This window comes from Canis aureus, chromosome 18, assembly GCF_053574225.1.
Source record: "Canis aureus isolate CA01 chromosome 18, VMU_Caureus_v.1.0, whole genome shotgun sequence".
NCBI lineage: Eukaryota > Metazoa > Chordata > Mammalia > Carnivora > Canidae > Canis > Canis aureus.
In genome coordinates, this window is record NC_135628.1 from 40309197 (window position 1) to 40321443 (window position 12247).

Sequence of the window (12247 nt, forward strand, 5' to 3'; positions counted from 1 at the left end):
GATAGTCTTTCCTCCTTTATCGAATATTAGTTGACCATAAAGTTGAGGGTTCACTTCTGGGTTCTCTATTCTGTTCCATTGATCTATGTGTCTGTTTTTGTGCCAGTACCACACTGTCTTGATGACCACAGCTTTGTAGTACAACCTGAAATCTGGCATTGTGCTGCCCCCAGATATGGTTTTCTTTTTTAAAATTCCCCTGGCTATTCGGGGTCTTTTCTGATTCCACACAAATCTTAAAATAATTTGTTCCAACTCTCTGAAGAAAGTCCATGGTATTTTGATAGGGATTGCATTAAACGTGTATATTGCCCTGGGTAACATTGACATTTTCACAATATTAATTCTGCCAATCCATGAGCATGGAATATTTTTCCATCTCTTTGTGTCTTCCTCAATTTCTTTCAGAAGTGTTCTATAGTTTACGACCCAGCAATTGCACTGCTGGGGATTTACTCCAAAGATGCAGATGCAATGAAACGCCGGGACACCTGCACCCCGATGTTTCTAGCAGCAATGTCCACAATAGCCAAACTGTGGAAGGAGCTTTGGTGTCCATCGAAAGACGAATGGATAAAGAAGATGTGGTCTATGTATACAATGGAATATTACTCAGCCATTAGAAATGACAAATACCCACCATTTGCTTCAACGTGGATGGAACTGGAGGGTATTATGCTGAGTGAAGTAAGTCAATCGGAGAAGGACAAACATTATATGTTCTCATTCATGTGGGGAATATAAATAATAGTGAAAGGGAATATAAGGGAAGGGAGAAGAAATGTGTGGGAAATAGCAGAAAGGGAGACAGAACATAAAGACTCCTAACTCTGGGAAACGGACTAGGGGTGGTGGAAGGGGAGGAGGGGGGGGTGGGGGTGAATGGGTGACAGGCACTGAGGGGGGCACTTGACGGGATGAGCACTGGGTGTTATTTTGTTTGTTGGCAAATTGAACACCAATAAAAAATAAATTTATTATTTAAAAAAATGGAAAAGAGACGCAAATTGAGGAAATGAGACTGAAGAAAGGCAGTGAGGAAAGAGATAAACGGCTTGGCTCTATAAATGCTGATTAAACCGAGCTGTTTTTCACATAGTCTCTTCTCATAAGTTTCTTCTTTAACAGCTACCTGTATTTTTTAAAAACATATTGAAAACAGGAAGCAAATATCACAAACTATTTCCTTCTGTCTACTGAAGTGAATCTTTTTCATATCAAAGCTTATCTGCCAACTCCTCAGAATATTGCTTCTCATCTCTGGGGATGCAGACTTTTCCTTTTAGAGCCCATGTTTATTTATTCTTATGTTTATTTTTAATTTACTCAACCTTAAGGAAAAAAGATATCTTTCTAGATGTGGACAATGCAGATGCAGGCACTGAGCTTAGTCACCTTATAGTTATTTTATTTTTTATCTTTTTAATTCAAAAAAAAAACCACACTGATGAAAATTTAGCAAAGTAACCATAGATAAGAATGAATAACTCAGACCTCAGGAAATGTACTATTATCATACTATTTGGCACTAATCTTGTTGGGCTCATGAAGTCAGACGGTATCTTATGATTGGGAATGGTGTTTTTGCGAGGGAAATGAATGCTACTATTGTCATTTGACTGAAAAAGGAGCTAATCCTCCGGAAGTCTGTTGGGCTCTTGTGTTTTTTAAAGGCCAGAAATTTGGAGAGAGGGAATAATGATTTCTTCCTCTACCCGGGGACAAAACTCTTGTTTGTTCTGGACTCAGAACAATATAGGCCTAGGCCAGCCTCAGGGGTGGCTGCTTGGAGGCAGGAGTGGAATGAGACAGGAAGATGATGAGGAATGCATAGAGTGGTACTCCTCTCCTGAGGTAGAATTTGGGGGGCAGGGGGCAGAAGGCAGCTAGTGGCGCATTCATTAGGTTAGCTAAAACCAACTGCAGGAGGAGAAATTTGTCACGCAACAATGGGCCTTCCCTTTCAAGTGGTGACCGTGTAGCGAAGCAGTAGAGATGAAGCCCATCTCAGGGGCCAGCATGAACAGGTAAGTCACTGCTGAGGATTCATATCAGGAAAAGGGGTTTGGGGGAAAGGCTACTTGCTAATACAATGTGTAGACAATTAGAAGTATTCTACCCAGGGGGACATATGTGGTCTGTGTCCAAGCTGGGGAAACCAGACGTTTGACTACACAGAGCTTGAGAACAGGCCCTGCATCTGAGGGAAGAGGGACATTACTCCCCTCCACCCCCAGCTCCCTTTGCATTTCTGCCTTTATGTCAGCCCCTTATCTATTAATGTTTCATGCAGGCCATGTCCCCCTTCAAACTTTGCATGGAATTAAGCAGAGAACTCCAAAATTTGTGTCTGTTTCTCACAGAAAGGCAGTTACAGAATTATCCTCTCCTGAGTTGTCAGGGTAACACTCCTTCCCTGTGGGCCAGCATATTTTTCTTAGACTCCCAGTTGGACTTCTTTTTTACCATCTTCATACTTGAGAGCTCTGTAAGACAGGTAGTGACTAATCAGCTGAGAATACAAGATCTTCTCTAATTCCTGACATGAAGCATGCTGTGAGTTGTATTCTCAATGGATTTAGACTGATAAATTAAGGGGAGGGAGAATTTGTGCGCCCTAAATCTAGACACCAAATGTGTGAGTCAATCTCTTTCTTTAACTCTTGGGGGGCGGGGGGGCCATCTGTCTTGTTTAATTTAAGAGGGTATAGCATGTGGCATCTCATCAAAAATGCACATCCCAATCCATTCCCCTTGATGATATAATTAATAGAACTTGCATGCATTCTTTGGCTTATACTTTGTTCATATATTTAGTTCACATCGTGTTGCTGAAGGATTTTTGGAGGTAAATCTTAATGCATTTTTGTAGGTATTTAACAATGAGTAGGGAAAGATATATCAGCTCTGGTCTGCGTTAGCCCAGAAGAACCCAGCTGTGGCAAAGTCATCATGTTGCTGAGATCGTAGTTCAAGTATCAGTCAGGAAGTGCAGGCTGAGGACAGAACATAATGGTTCAAGGAGGGGCTGAGAGATCTGGATACAAGAGGTGCAAGGAGCTGGAGTCAGGGTAGCATTGAACAGCAGTCATGAAGACTGAAAAGTTAGGAAGTGAAAATAATGGAGCAATAGCAAAGGCCGGGATGTGATAATGTGAGTGGATGGCTGACCTGGAGTGAGAGGCAGGGGCAGGGTGTGGGATCTGAGGTGACCCCCGAGCTATAAGGGTGAGTTTGGGTCGGGAATTTAACATTGAAATCCATCCTCAGTGATGGAATGAGGGAAGTGAACCAAAACCAGGAGACAGATGATTAGGAGATCAGTAGGAAATGACTAGTATTATAGTAGATGACAACGCTTATAATAGACAGAAGGTGAGTGCAGTCATTTCTTACTGCTGCAGTAACAAATTACCACAGATTTAGTGGCCTAAAACAACACGGATCTATTATTTATGGTTCTGTAGTTCAGAAGTTCAACATAGGTCTCCCTGGGTGTGATGGTCAATTTTGTCTGGCAACCTGGTTGGGCCATCATGCCCAGACATTTGGTCAAAAATTATTCTGGATGTTTCTGTGAAGGCGTTTTTTTTGGGTGAGATTAGCATATGAATGAGTGGACTTTGAGTAAGCAGATAATGTGTGCACCTCAATGGATTAATTGAAGGCCTGAATAAAACAAAGACTGATTTCCCTTGAACCAGAAGGAACTTTGCCAGCAGAATGTACTTCTTCCCAGGTCTCCCGCTTGTCAGTCCACCCACAGTTTTTTGGACTCTTATCTCCACAATCTCATGAACAAATTTGCTAAAACAAATCGATCAGTATCTTCCCCTTGCACCCTGTTGATTCAGTTTCTTTGGAAAACTCTAACACAGTGGGCCAAGATCAGGTATCAGCAAGACCATGTTCCTTCTGGAGTCTCTAGAAGAATCTGTTTCCTAGCATTTCTCAACTTCTAGAGGCCATCCACATTCCTCGGCTTGTGGCCTTCTTCCTTCATCTTCAAAATCAGCAATGGAGGATGCAGTGCCTTTCAGAGATCAGAACCTTCCTTCCATAGTCACATTTCCTCTGATCACAGCCCCCCCCCCCAAAAAAAAAGGCTCTCCAATCCAATTTTAAGGAGATGGGCCAAATTGGATAATCGAAGATCATCTTCTCATCTCAAGGCCCTTAATCCAACCACATTTGCAAAATCTCTTCTGCCAAAAAGGTAGCATATTCATAGATTCCAGGGATTAGGATGTGGACATTGCTGGAGGGTCATTATTCACCTACTACCATGAGATAGAGTTTACCCTCAGATCAGACACTGGAGGGAAGACTGATGTACTCAGGGTTGAGTTCAGTTCTTGCTTCTACTCAAAACCCCCTATTTCACTCTTCTATTCCAGCATTTCCCAAAGTCTACTGTGTGGAATATTAATACTGTAAGCTACATCAAAAATAAAGACTATAAATTTGTAGATCTATGAACCTTTATATACGTACAATTCACATTTACCATATGAAGATTCCAGGAAATCCTCAGGTGAGTCTCTGTCTATTTTAACATGTGTTTGTCCAAACCTGTTTGACCAAGGAACAATTTTTTTGTAATACCCATTAACAGTCCCAGAATCAACATTTAATATAATGGATTTTGGGAAATGCACTTCTTGACAATACAAAGGTAAGAGAAGGGGAAAGAATCACGCACGAAAATCCACAAAACTTGTTTGAGTTCCCTAGAATTGGCTTGGATTATGATCAGCATCCCCATTTAGTAAACAAAGGCTGAGATTCCAAGAGATTATCACCTAGACAGCAAATGGGGGGGAAGGGTGCTATCAGGATTTGAACCCAAGAAATCTGACTCCAGTACTTATGTTCATAAGCAGTATACTTGAATGCATCTTTTCATCTCCACCTGTATTCGAGCCCCTTGGATAGAATACCACCGCCAGTCACGTATGGTCTTATCAGCTATGGTGGGGAAGGACCCAGTGTTGCAGAACATAACAACTTAAACCCTGTCATCAGGGGCTGTGCACAAGGCACAGTTCTAGAAGAAGCTGAGCGAGTGGCAGGTGTACCTGTCCAGTCTACAGAGCAGACAGATTCACAGAATAAGGCAACAGTGCAGTCCCCAGACTTACAGTCCTGGCAAGGATTCTAAGTAGCGAAGGGAGGGCAGCACCACCTAGTGGAGAAAGCAAGTACTCTGCTCTGAGGTGGTTCTGTCTTTAAAACCTGGTGTTACCATTAATCAATTTTTCTAAAGCTTAGCGTTTCAAATCTTTATATGGGATAGTAGTAGTAACTGCATAGAATAACTGTGAGGATTGTGGCACTAGAAATGCCATAGCTGTTTTATTATTATTATTATTATTATTATTATTATTATTATTATTATTTAAATCCAGGCTGACTTTTCCTTGGGGTTCTTATTCAACCTTTTCCTCTTGCCACCACCCAGGTTAATTCAACTTCGCTTGCAAGAAGTGAACTTACTTCCTGCCTTTACCACTCGGTTCTTTGGATGGTGTGGCCCTCTTAATTGAAGAATGTTTCCGAGGGCTGCTGGGACTTCTAAGGCTACAAGTGAATGAAAGCAAAACATCCTCCAGGGGCTTCCCCAGAAGTATTGGGTCCTCCGTGGCTCTCAGTGGGAGCTGGCTAATACCTCTTCTGACTACCCAAGAGATGTTTTATCTCAGAAAAGAAAGGGATCTACTCTGTTCTGATTAACTTTCCAATTAGTAGAAACTTCGGGAAGCAAGCATGTGCTTGATTCTTAGCTTCCAGTTCTAATGCTTTTACCATTTTTTATATTGGTGTGCTTTCTTGGTTAGCCTAATAGAAAATTGAGCCAAGAGCCTTGGATTCCTGTTTGATGTAATGATTTTACCTCCAAATCTGGGCCCTTGAGTCTCATTCTAAAATTGTTTAGATTATCTTCCATTAGTTATTCCTTTTGGAGATTACAAAGAAGACACTTGCATTTCTGTTTATAAACCTGGTATCTTTTACTAAATGGTGTTTAAAATGTTCAGGGGATAATATGATCCAGGCTCCTCTGAGTAAGAAACAAATTAGAGACATGCTGATAGGAAAAAAAATAAAGTAGTGCAGGCCCCTGAAAACTTTGTCTTTCTAGTTATAGAGCAAAGATAACACAGCCAGACTGAAAACTCACAACACAAGTCACATATGGCCTTTGGTAAGATAATTTAAAGCAGAGAGACCTCTAATACTGACAGTGGGCAAGACGCTGGAATGAACACTTTCCTTCTGAAGAAGCACTTGGGAGTCATCTGGAGAAGCAATAAGCACCCTGAATCTAAGAAAACAGCTCTGGCATAGTCATATAGGTGAAACAAAACAATGAGCATTTGGAGGAAAAAAAATTGCTAACAACTAAGTTTAGTGACAGGGATATTTAACTTGCACCAAGTTGTTTCTATTTATTTTAAACCTTGCTGTATCACATTGTCAGAGGCAGAAATTAGAAATTGATCAGTGTTGCTTTTAATTAAAGAGTTTAATTTTAAGGAAAATGAATTAATGGATTTTTAATATATCTTTTTCAATCACTTATCTACACCTTTGCTGGAGCAAATCCAGAAAAGCCAAATAAAGTCATTAGACCTAGAAGAAAAAAGAAGCAACTTCTGTGTGGAGGGTCTGCTTTGTAAACCCAACCTTCCATGTACCAGGGAAAAGCAAAGTAGAGATAAACAATTGCCGGGTGCGGGGTGGGGGGGCGGGGGGGAGTGCAGCTCATTTTAGCAGAAGCATTGACAGTTCTTCACATCTTTTAATTAAACACACTTCTAATATAACCAGCTGTCTTCTCATATTTTTTTTTCAAGAAAAGCCTTTAAAAACAGCTAATGGTAGTGATTTTTTTTTTAAGCTGATGGAATTCTAATACAGCATGTAAACTTCTCTTTTATATAGGCAAAGTCACCTTAGGACAAAGTTTTCTCCTAATTTTTTAATTAGTCAAATGTCCCTGAAAGATAAGCTGTATACAGTTTTCAGCAAGGGATAGTGGGGGCCTCGTGGACCCAAACCAGACAGAACAGGGCCTCCTCGAATCCTACCAATTGTGTGAACCGGGGCCTTGGTTAACCTCTCTGGGTTTCCGATTCCTCATCTACAAAAGGAAGGGAATAATATGCACCTCACATGGTTGTTGCAAGGATTAAATGAGACATTTTATTTTAAAGTACCTGACATCCCACATCGTAGCTGCTTAATATATGTTCTTTTCCTTTCCATTTCCGTCTTCATATGCATATATACCAGCAACATCAATTTCCTTTATATGTAAAGCTGATGCTGTTAACTTTATTAGGCTAGATTTTCCATTAAGCATTTATCCTTATTCATTAGTTAGGAGGACTGACGCACAAAGATATTAAATTATTTACTCAAGTTTAATGAATGAAATTGAAAACCTTTTCCCCCGCTTACCATGAATGTGCCCTTTTCAGTATGCAGAGCTTTGTTGCATTTATTCAGAAGCTATCGCTAAGTGCTTCGTTTGGAACACAGGATTAATGAGCCCGGAGACATGGCGTTGGTCACCATGGCAACCCAACTAGCTTTGCCCTGTTCGAGCTCAAAGAAAGGATGCAGGATGCTTAACTCTGGCCTGCAGTATATAGCTGGGTGTTCTTTTTCTTATGTCTGGCTCCCCATTGCTGCTTCCAATTACTCCCTAATTCTCTTGAAAAAAATAAATAAAAATGAAAAGAACATCCTAGCTTCTTTTGGGCTCTGCTTTTTCATCTCTACCACCTGCCTTCCTTCCTGAATACGTTTATCTCCCCATCAGTTTCTGAAGATTTTGGCTGACTGACTCACATTATCCCTTGCCACACAAATTCTGGGTGACTTGAACAACCGCATGGATGACTGCCCAGTGCCCCAGTCTTTCGACGTCCGGATCTCATTCTCTCCAATAACTTTCTCCTCTTCGCTGACCCGGTGACTCCCACCTACACTCATACCTGGACTGAGTCATTATTTCCAACTGGTCAGTCTCCAGAAATCACAAATTCCTGCATTAGATGTTCTGACCATAGCTGCTTATCTTTGTATCTTGGTTTTGTTAGAACCCCTGTCTGCGTTCTCTTTGTCCAGTAGATATTCCTTACTTTACTCCTCTCTCGACCCAGCTTTCTTCTGTATTGCATCATTTCAATTACCCTCCTGCCAAAACCTTCACCCCCCTCCAATTCTTCCAAGCACCCACCTGGTGCTATGAAGGAGCCCAATTATGTGCTGTCTCAGTGCTTGCACCCAAGCGGTAGAGAGCTGTCTAGCAAAGATCCCAGGCCAGGCGATGTGCCAACTGTACCAGACTGGTGCCACCATAAAATCCAACAGAACACTCATCCGAATCCCCGAGACTGGTCAGCCATCCAATGATTCTCTTTGCTTAATTTATTCCCTCACTCTCCATCATGATTATTTCAGAACTTTTCCACCTCCTGGATTCTTTAACTCCTTCCTCTCTCTCACCCCTCTCTCAGATATGCTCACCTACTGTTTTACACAGAAAATGTCTTACAGGTGGAAACTTCATAAAGCCTTCCACCCCTCTCAACTCCCATCTTCTCCACTTTTTGCCTCCAGCTATACTGGAATGCGACCAACCTCTCTAGAGTCAATCCCTCTATCTGGATCTAGATCTCATTTCCCAAACTTCTCAGAATCCTCATGCCCTAAATTACCCCTTCTCTCTCCTCTGTCTTCGATGTCTGCCCCTCATTGGATTTTGCCATAAGTTTTTTAAATGCTCAGGTTTCCGTCACCTAAAAGAAGACAATTCTCAACCCCATTGCCCTTATGCTTTGCCTTGTTGCTTCCTCTCCACAAACACTCTTCTTCAGAGGGTTTGTTTGCACTCAGAAACAACTTTTTTTAGTTATCAATTCCCTCTGCTTTGATTGTTGCATCCATGACTCAACTATAATCTCCAAAGCCCTTCCGTGTCATTTTTTTAAAGATTTTTTAAAAAATTTATTTATGAGAGAGAGAAAGAGAAAGAAAGAAAGAGAGAGAGAGAGAGGCAGAGATACAGGCAGAGGGAGAAGCAGGCTCCATGCAGGGAGCCCGACATGGGACTTGATCCCGAGTCCCCGGGATCACTCCGTGGGCCAAAGGCAGGAGCTAAACTGCTGAGCCACCCAGGGATCCCCCCTTCCATGTCATTAAATTAAACTTTTAAATTCTCAACTTACCAGATTCCTCAATAGTATTTGACATTTCTGACTTCTCCCTTCTTCATACTGTCTACATGTAGGAAAAGAAGCAAGGAGTGCCATGGACCATAAACTAAAAGTCATCTTGCCAGGAATGATGATGGAATCGTTCTGGGTCAAACCCACTCTCCTCCCTAGTTCTAGGACCTGCGTTCCACAGAACATTCATGTATACTCCACAATCAGCAATCAATATGGTACACACTGCACTATGCTGAGCCAAACTCTGCTCTCACAAAACATAGATTAGTGAGGGAAATGGATACTAATCAAAGAATTAAACAAAATGTAAGTGGCACAAAGGAAACCCATGTGCTATGAGCATACAGAACAACATAGGAACCTAACTCCATGTAAGGGAATTCAGGAAGAATGATGTTTGGGATTGATGTCAGATGAAGGCCTTAGGTGCTAGAAGTTAGCTCAGCCAAGAGGAGAGGGCAGAACATTCTAGACAGCTTGTGTACTCCTTATTCATTCCCAGCCCTTTCCCCAGTTCGGCACCTAGAAAACTGGCAAGTAGGCCTTTATCTTTTTTTAGAGAATCTGGCCAGCCTAAAAAAAAAAAAAAAAAAAAAAAAAATCCAAAGATCCTATGTCAGAGATTTCTCAGATACAAGGCCCAGCCAGATCTCACATGGCAAAGCTAAGAGTTAAATAACCTTACCCATACACTGAGGTTCCAAATCAGCTTTTAATCACTCAGTCTTATCAGCAGATAGCTAAAGATTGTAAAAATTTAAGGAAAGCCTTTAATATGATAGATAGAGACAATTAAAAAAAGAAAAACAGAAGGGGCATCTGGGTGGCTCAGTGGTTGAGTGTCTGCCTTTGGCTCAAGTCATGATCCTGAGGTGCTGGGATTGAGTCCCACATCAAACTTCTCAAAGGGAGAGGCTCTGATGTCTCTGACTCTCTTTCTATGCCTCTCATGAATAAGTAAATAAAATCTTAAAAAAAAAAAAAAAAAAAAAAAAAACAGAGAAAAATAATCTGGAGTAAATTTCCCAGGAAGGAAAGCATAAAGATAAAGAAATACAAAAGAGGAGAAACAGGAGCCTGGGTGGCTCAGGCAGTTGAGCATCTGACTCTTGATCTCAGCTCAGGCCTTGATTTCAGGGTTGTGAGTTCAAGCCCCAGGTTGGGCTCCATGCTGGGTGTGGAGCCTACTTAAAAAAAATTAAAACCAGGAAAGACAAGATAAGACAATTAGAGAAAAAATGCAGGAAGTATAATATCTAAATAATAGCAATTCAAGGAAGAGAGCATACAGAAAACAGAAGAAAAAGACTCAGGAACATTTCTCAGAATTCATAGACACGAACCTTTTAGAGTTGAAAGGACCCAGTACAATGTATGAAAATACACCCACCAAAGCAGATCATCATGGAATTTCAGAACACCAAAAAGACAGAAGATGATAGATGATATATAAAAGATGAAAAAAATAGGGCAGCGTAGGTGGTTCAGTGGTTTAGCGCTGCCTTCAGCCCAGGGTGTGATCCTGGAGATTCGGGATCGAATCCCACGTCAGGCTCCCTGCATGGAGCCTGCTTCTCCCTCTGCTTGTGTCTCTGCCTCTCTCTCTCATCCTCTCTCTCTCTCTCTCTCTCTGTGTTCTCATTAATAAATAAATAAAATATTTTTTAAAAATAAAAAATAAAAGATGAAGAAATAAAATGGCTCCTGATCCTTCAGCAGCAGGACTAGAAACTAGAAGGAAATGGAGAAATATCTTCATTATTTTAAAGAATAAAGAATAAAGAAAAATGATTATCAATCTAGAATTCTATGCCATGTCAGGGTAGGATAAAGGTATTCTGAGGAATGTGGTGTTTTGTTCCCTTTCTCAGAAATCCAGTAGAGGAGGTACTCAATTCAAATAGGCAACAAACCAAGGTACGGGGAGACTCAGGGTCCAGGACACGGGAAATTCAACATGAGTGAGGGGCAAAGGGAATCTTCAGGATGGTGGGGAATGGAGATCCCAGGAGGACAGCAGTTGGAGCAGGTTTGAACGTTCCAGAAGGGATTTTTTTTGGTAAGAAAATGGAAATGACCATATACCTGTTGAATTGAAATATTTTCAAAAAAGATCAAAACCTTTGGTGAAATGTTTGGGGTTAAAATAGTGATGATCCACAGGAAACTAAGCAAAAGAAAAAAAAGAAGAAAGAAACAACTCCAGGGAAAATAAAACGTACAAAGAAGTTATGCCCATTTACTACAAGCCTCGTGGTTACATCATGATCTTGTGAGGGTGGAAGATAGGAAAGGTACTTGTATGGGGGAAAGAGTGTAAAAAACAGAACAGAGCCTCATCTTCCATTATGATAAATGGATTATCAGAAAGTGCTTATGTTGCTACTCATTCTTTTTAATTTTATGCATAAATATATGGAACTTATTTAGCAATATGGAAATAAAAATACCAAAATAATCAGCTAAAAGAAGTGAGAGTGGCTGCTACTTAGATGGGAGTCATCAAGAACTACATTTTTCATAATAGACCTTGATTGTGGTATCTTTTTAATGTATTTTAATCAATTTTCATATTTTTCCACACTTTTGTGAAATATATTTTCTAAGTCCCTTACATTTCTCATGATATATAAAAATATATCTTTTCTTACCTAATAATTTCTTGCCGCCTGCTTCTGGTATATAGAGATGCAATTGATTTTTGGATATTGATCACAAATGCAGTGCCTCTGCTGAACTCAATTATAGATTCAACTATTTGACCTTAAATTTTTCTTATTGTTTATTTTTTTTATGTAGACAAATATATTGTGTGAAATAATGGCAGTTTTGTTTCTTGCTTTGCCTTCTTCATACATCTTATTTATTTTTGTTTTCTTTTTCTGCTGGCAAGGACCTCTGGGACAGAGCTGAGATTGTGGCCAGAGCAGCAGACTTGTCTCACTCCTGATTTGAAAGGGGATGCTTCCAAAATCCACCACTAAATAGACCATCAACTTTAGGAA

The 12247-nt window shown here is 40.5% G+C and overlaps 1 protein-coding gene and 2 long non-coding RNA genes across 4 annotated transcripts in view; 1 reads left to right on the forward strand and 2 right to left on the reverse strand.

The window, feature by feature from the left end:
- ASB4 (ankyrin repeat and SOCS box containing 4) overlaps positions 1–12247 on the reverse strand; it is a 59709-nt gene that overhangs the window by 28315 nt on the left and 19147 nt on the right. The window lies entirely within an intron of this gene.
- Positions 1449–7522, reverse strand: LOC144288885 (uncharacterized). The gene is made up of 3 exons (XR_013356908.1): positions 7465–7522; positions 4495–4572; positions 1449–2486 (listed from the first exon to the last, which is right to left on the reverse strand). It is a non-coding gene; the product is annotated as an uncharacterized LOC144288885 (long non-coding RNA).
- Positions 1542–6727, forward strand: LOC144288884 (uncharacterized). The gene is made up of 3 exons (XR_013356907.1): positions 1542–2027; positions 4398–4534; positions 5462–6727. It is a non-coding gene; the product is annotated as an uncharacterized LOC144288884 (long non-coding RNA).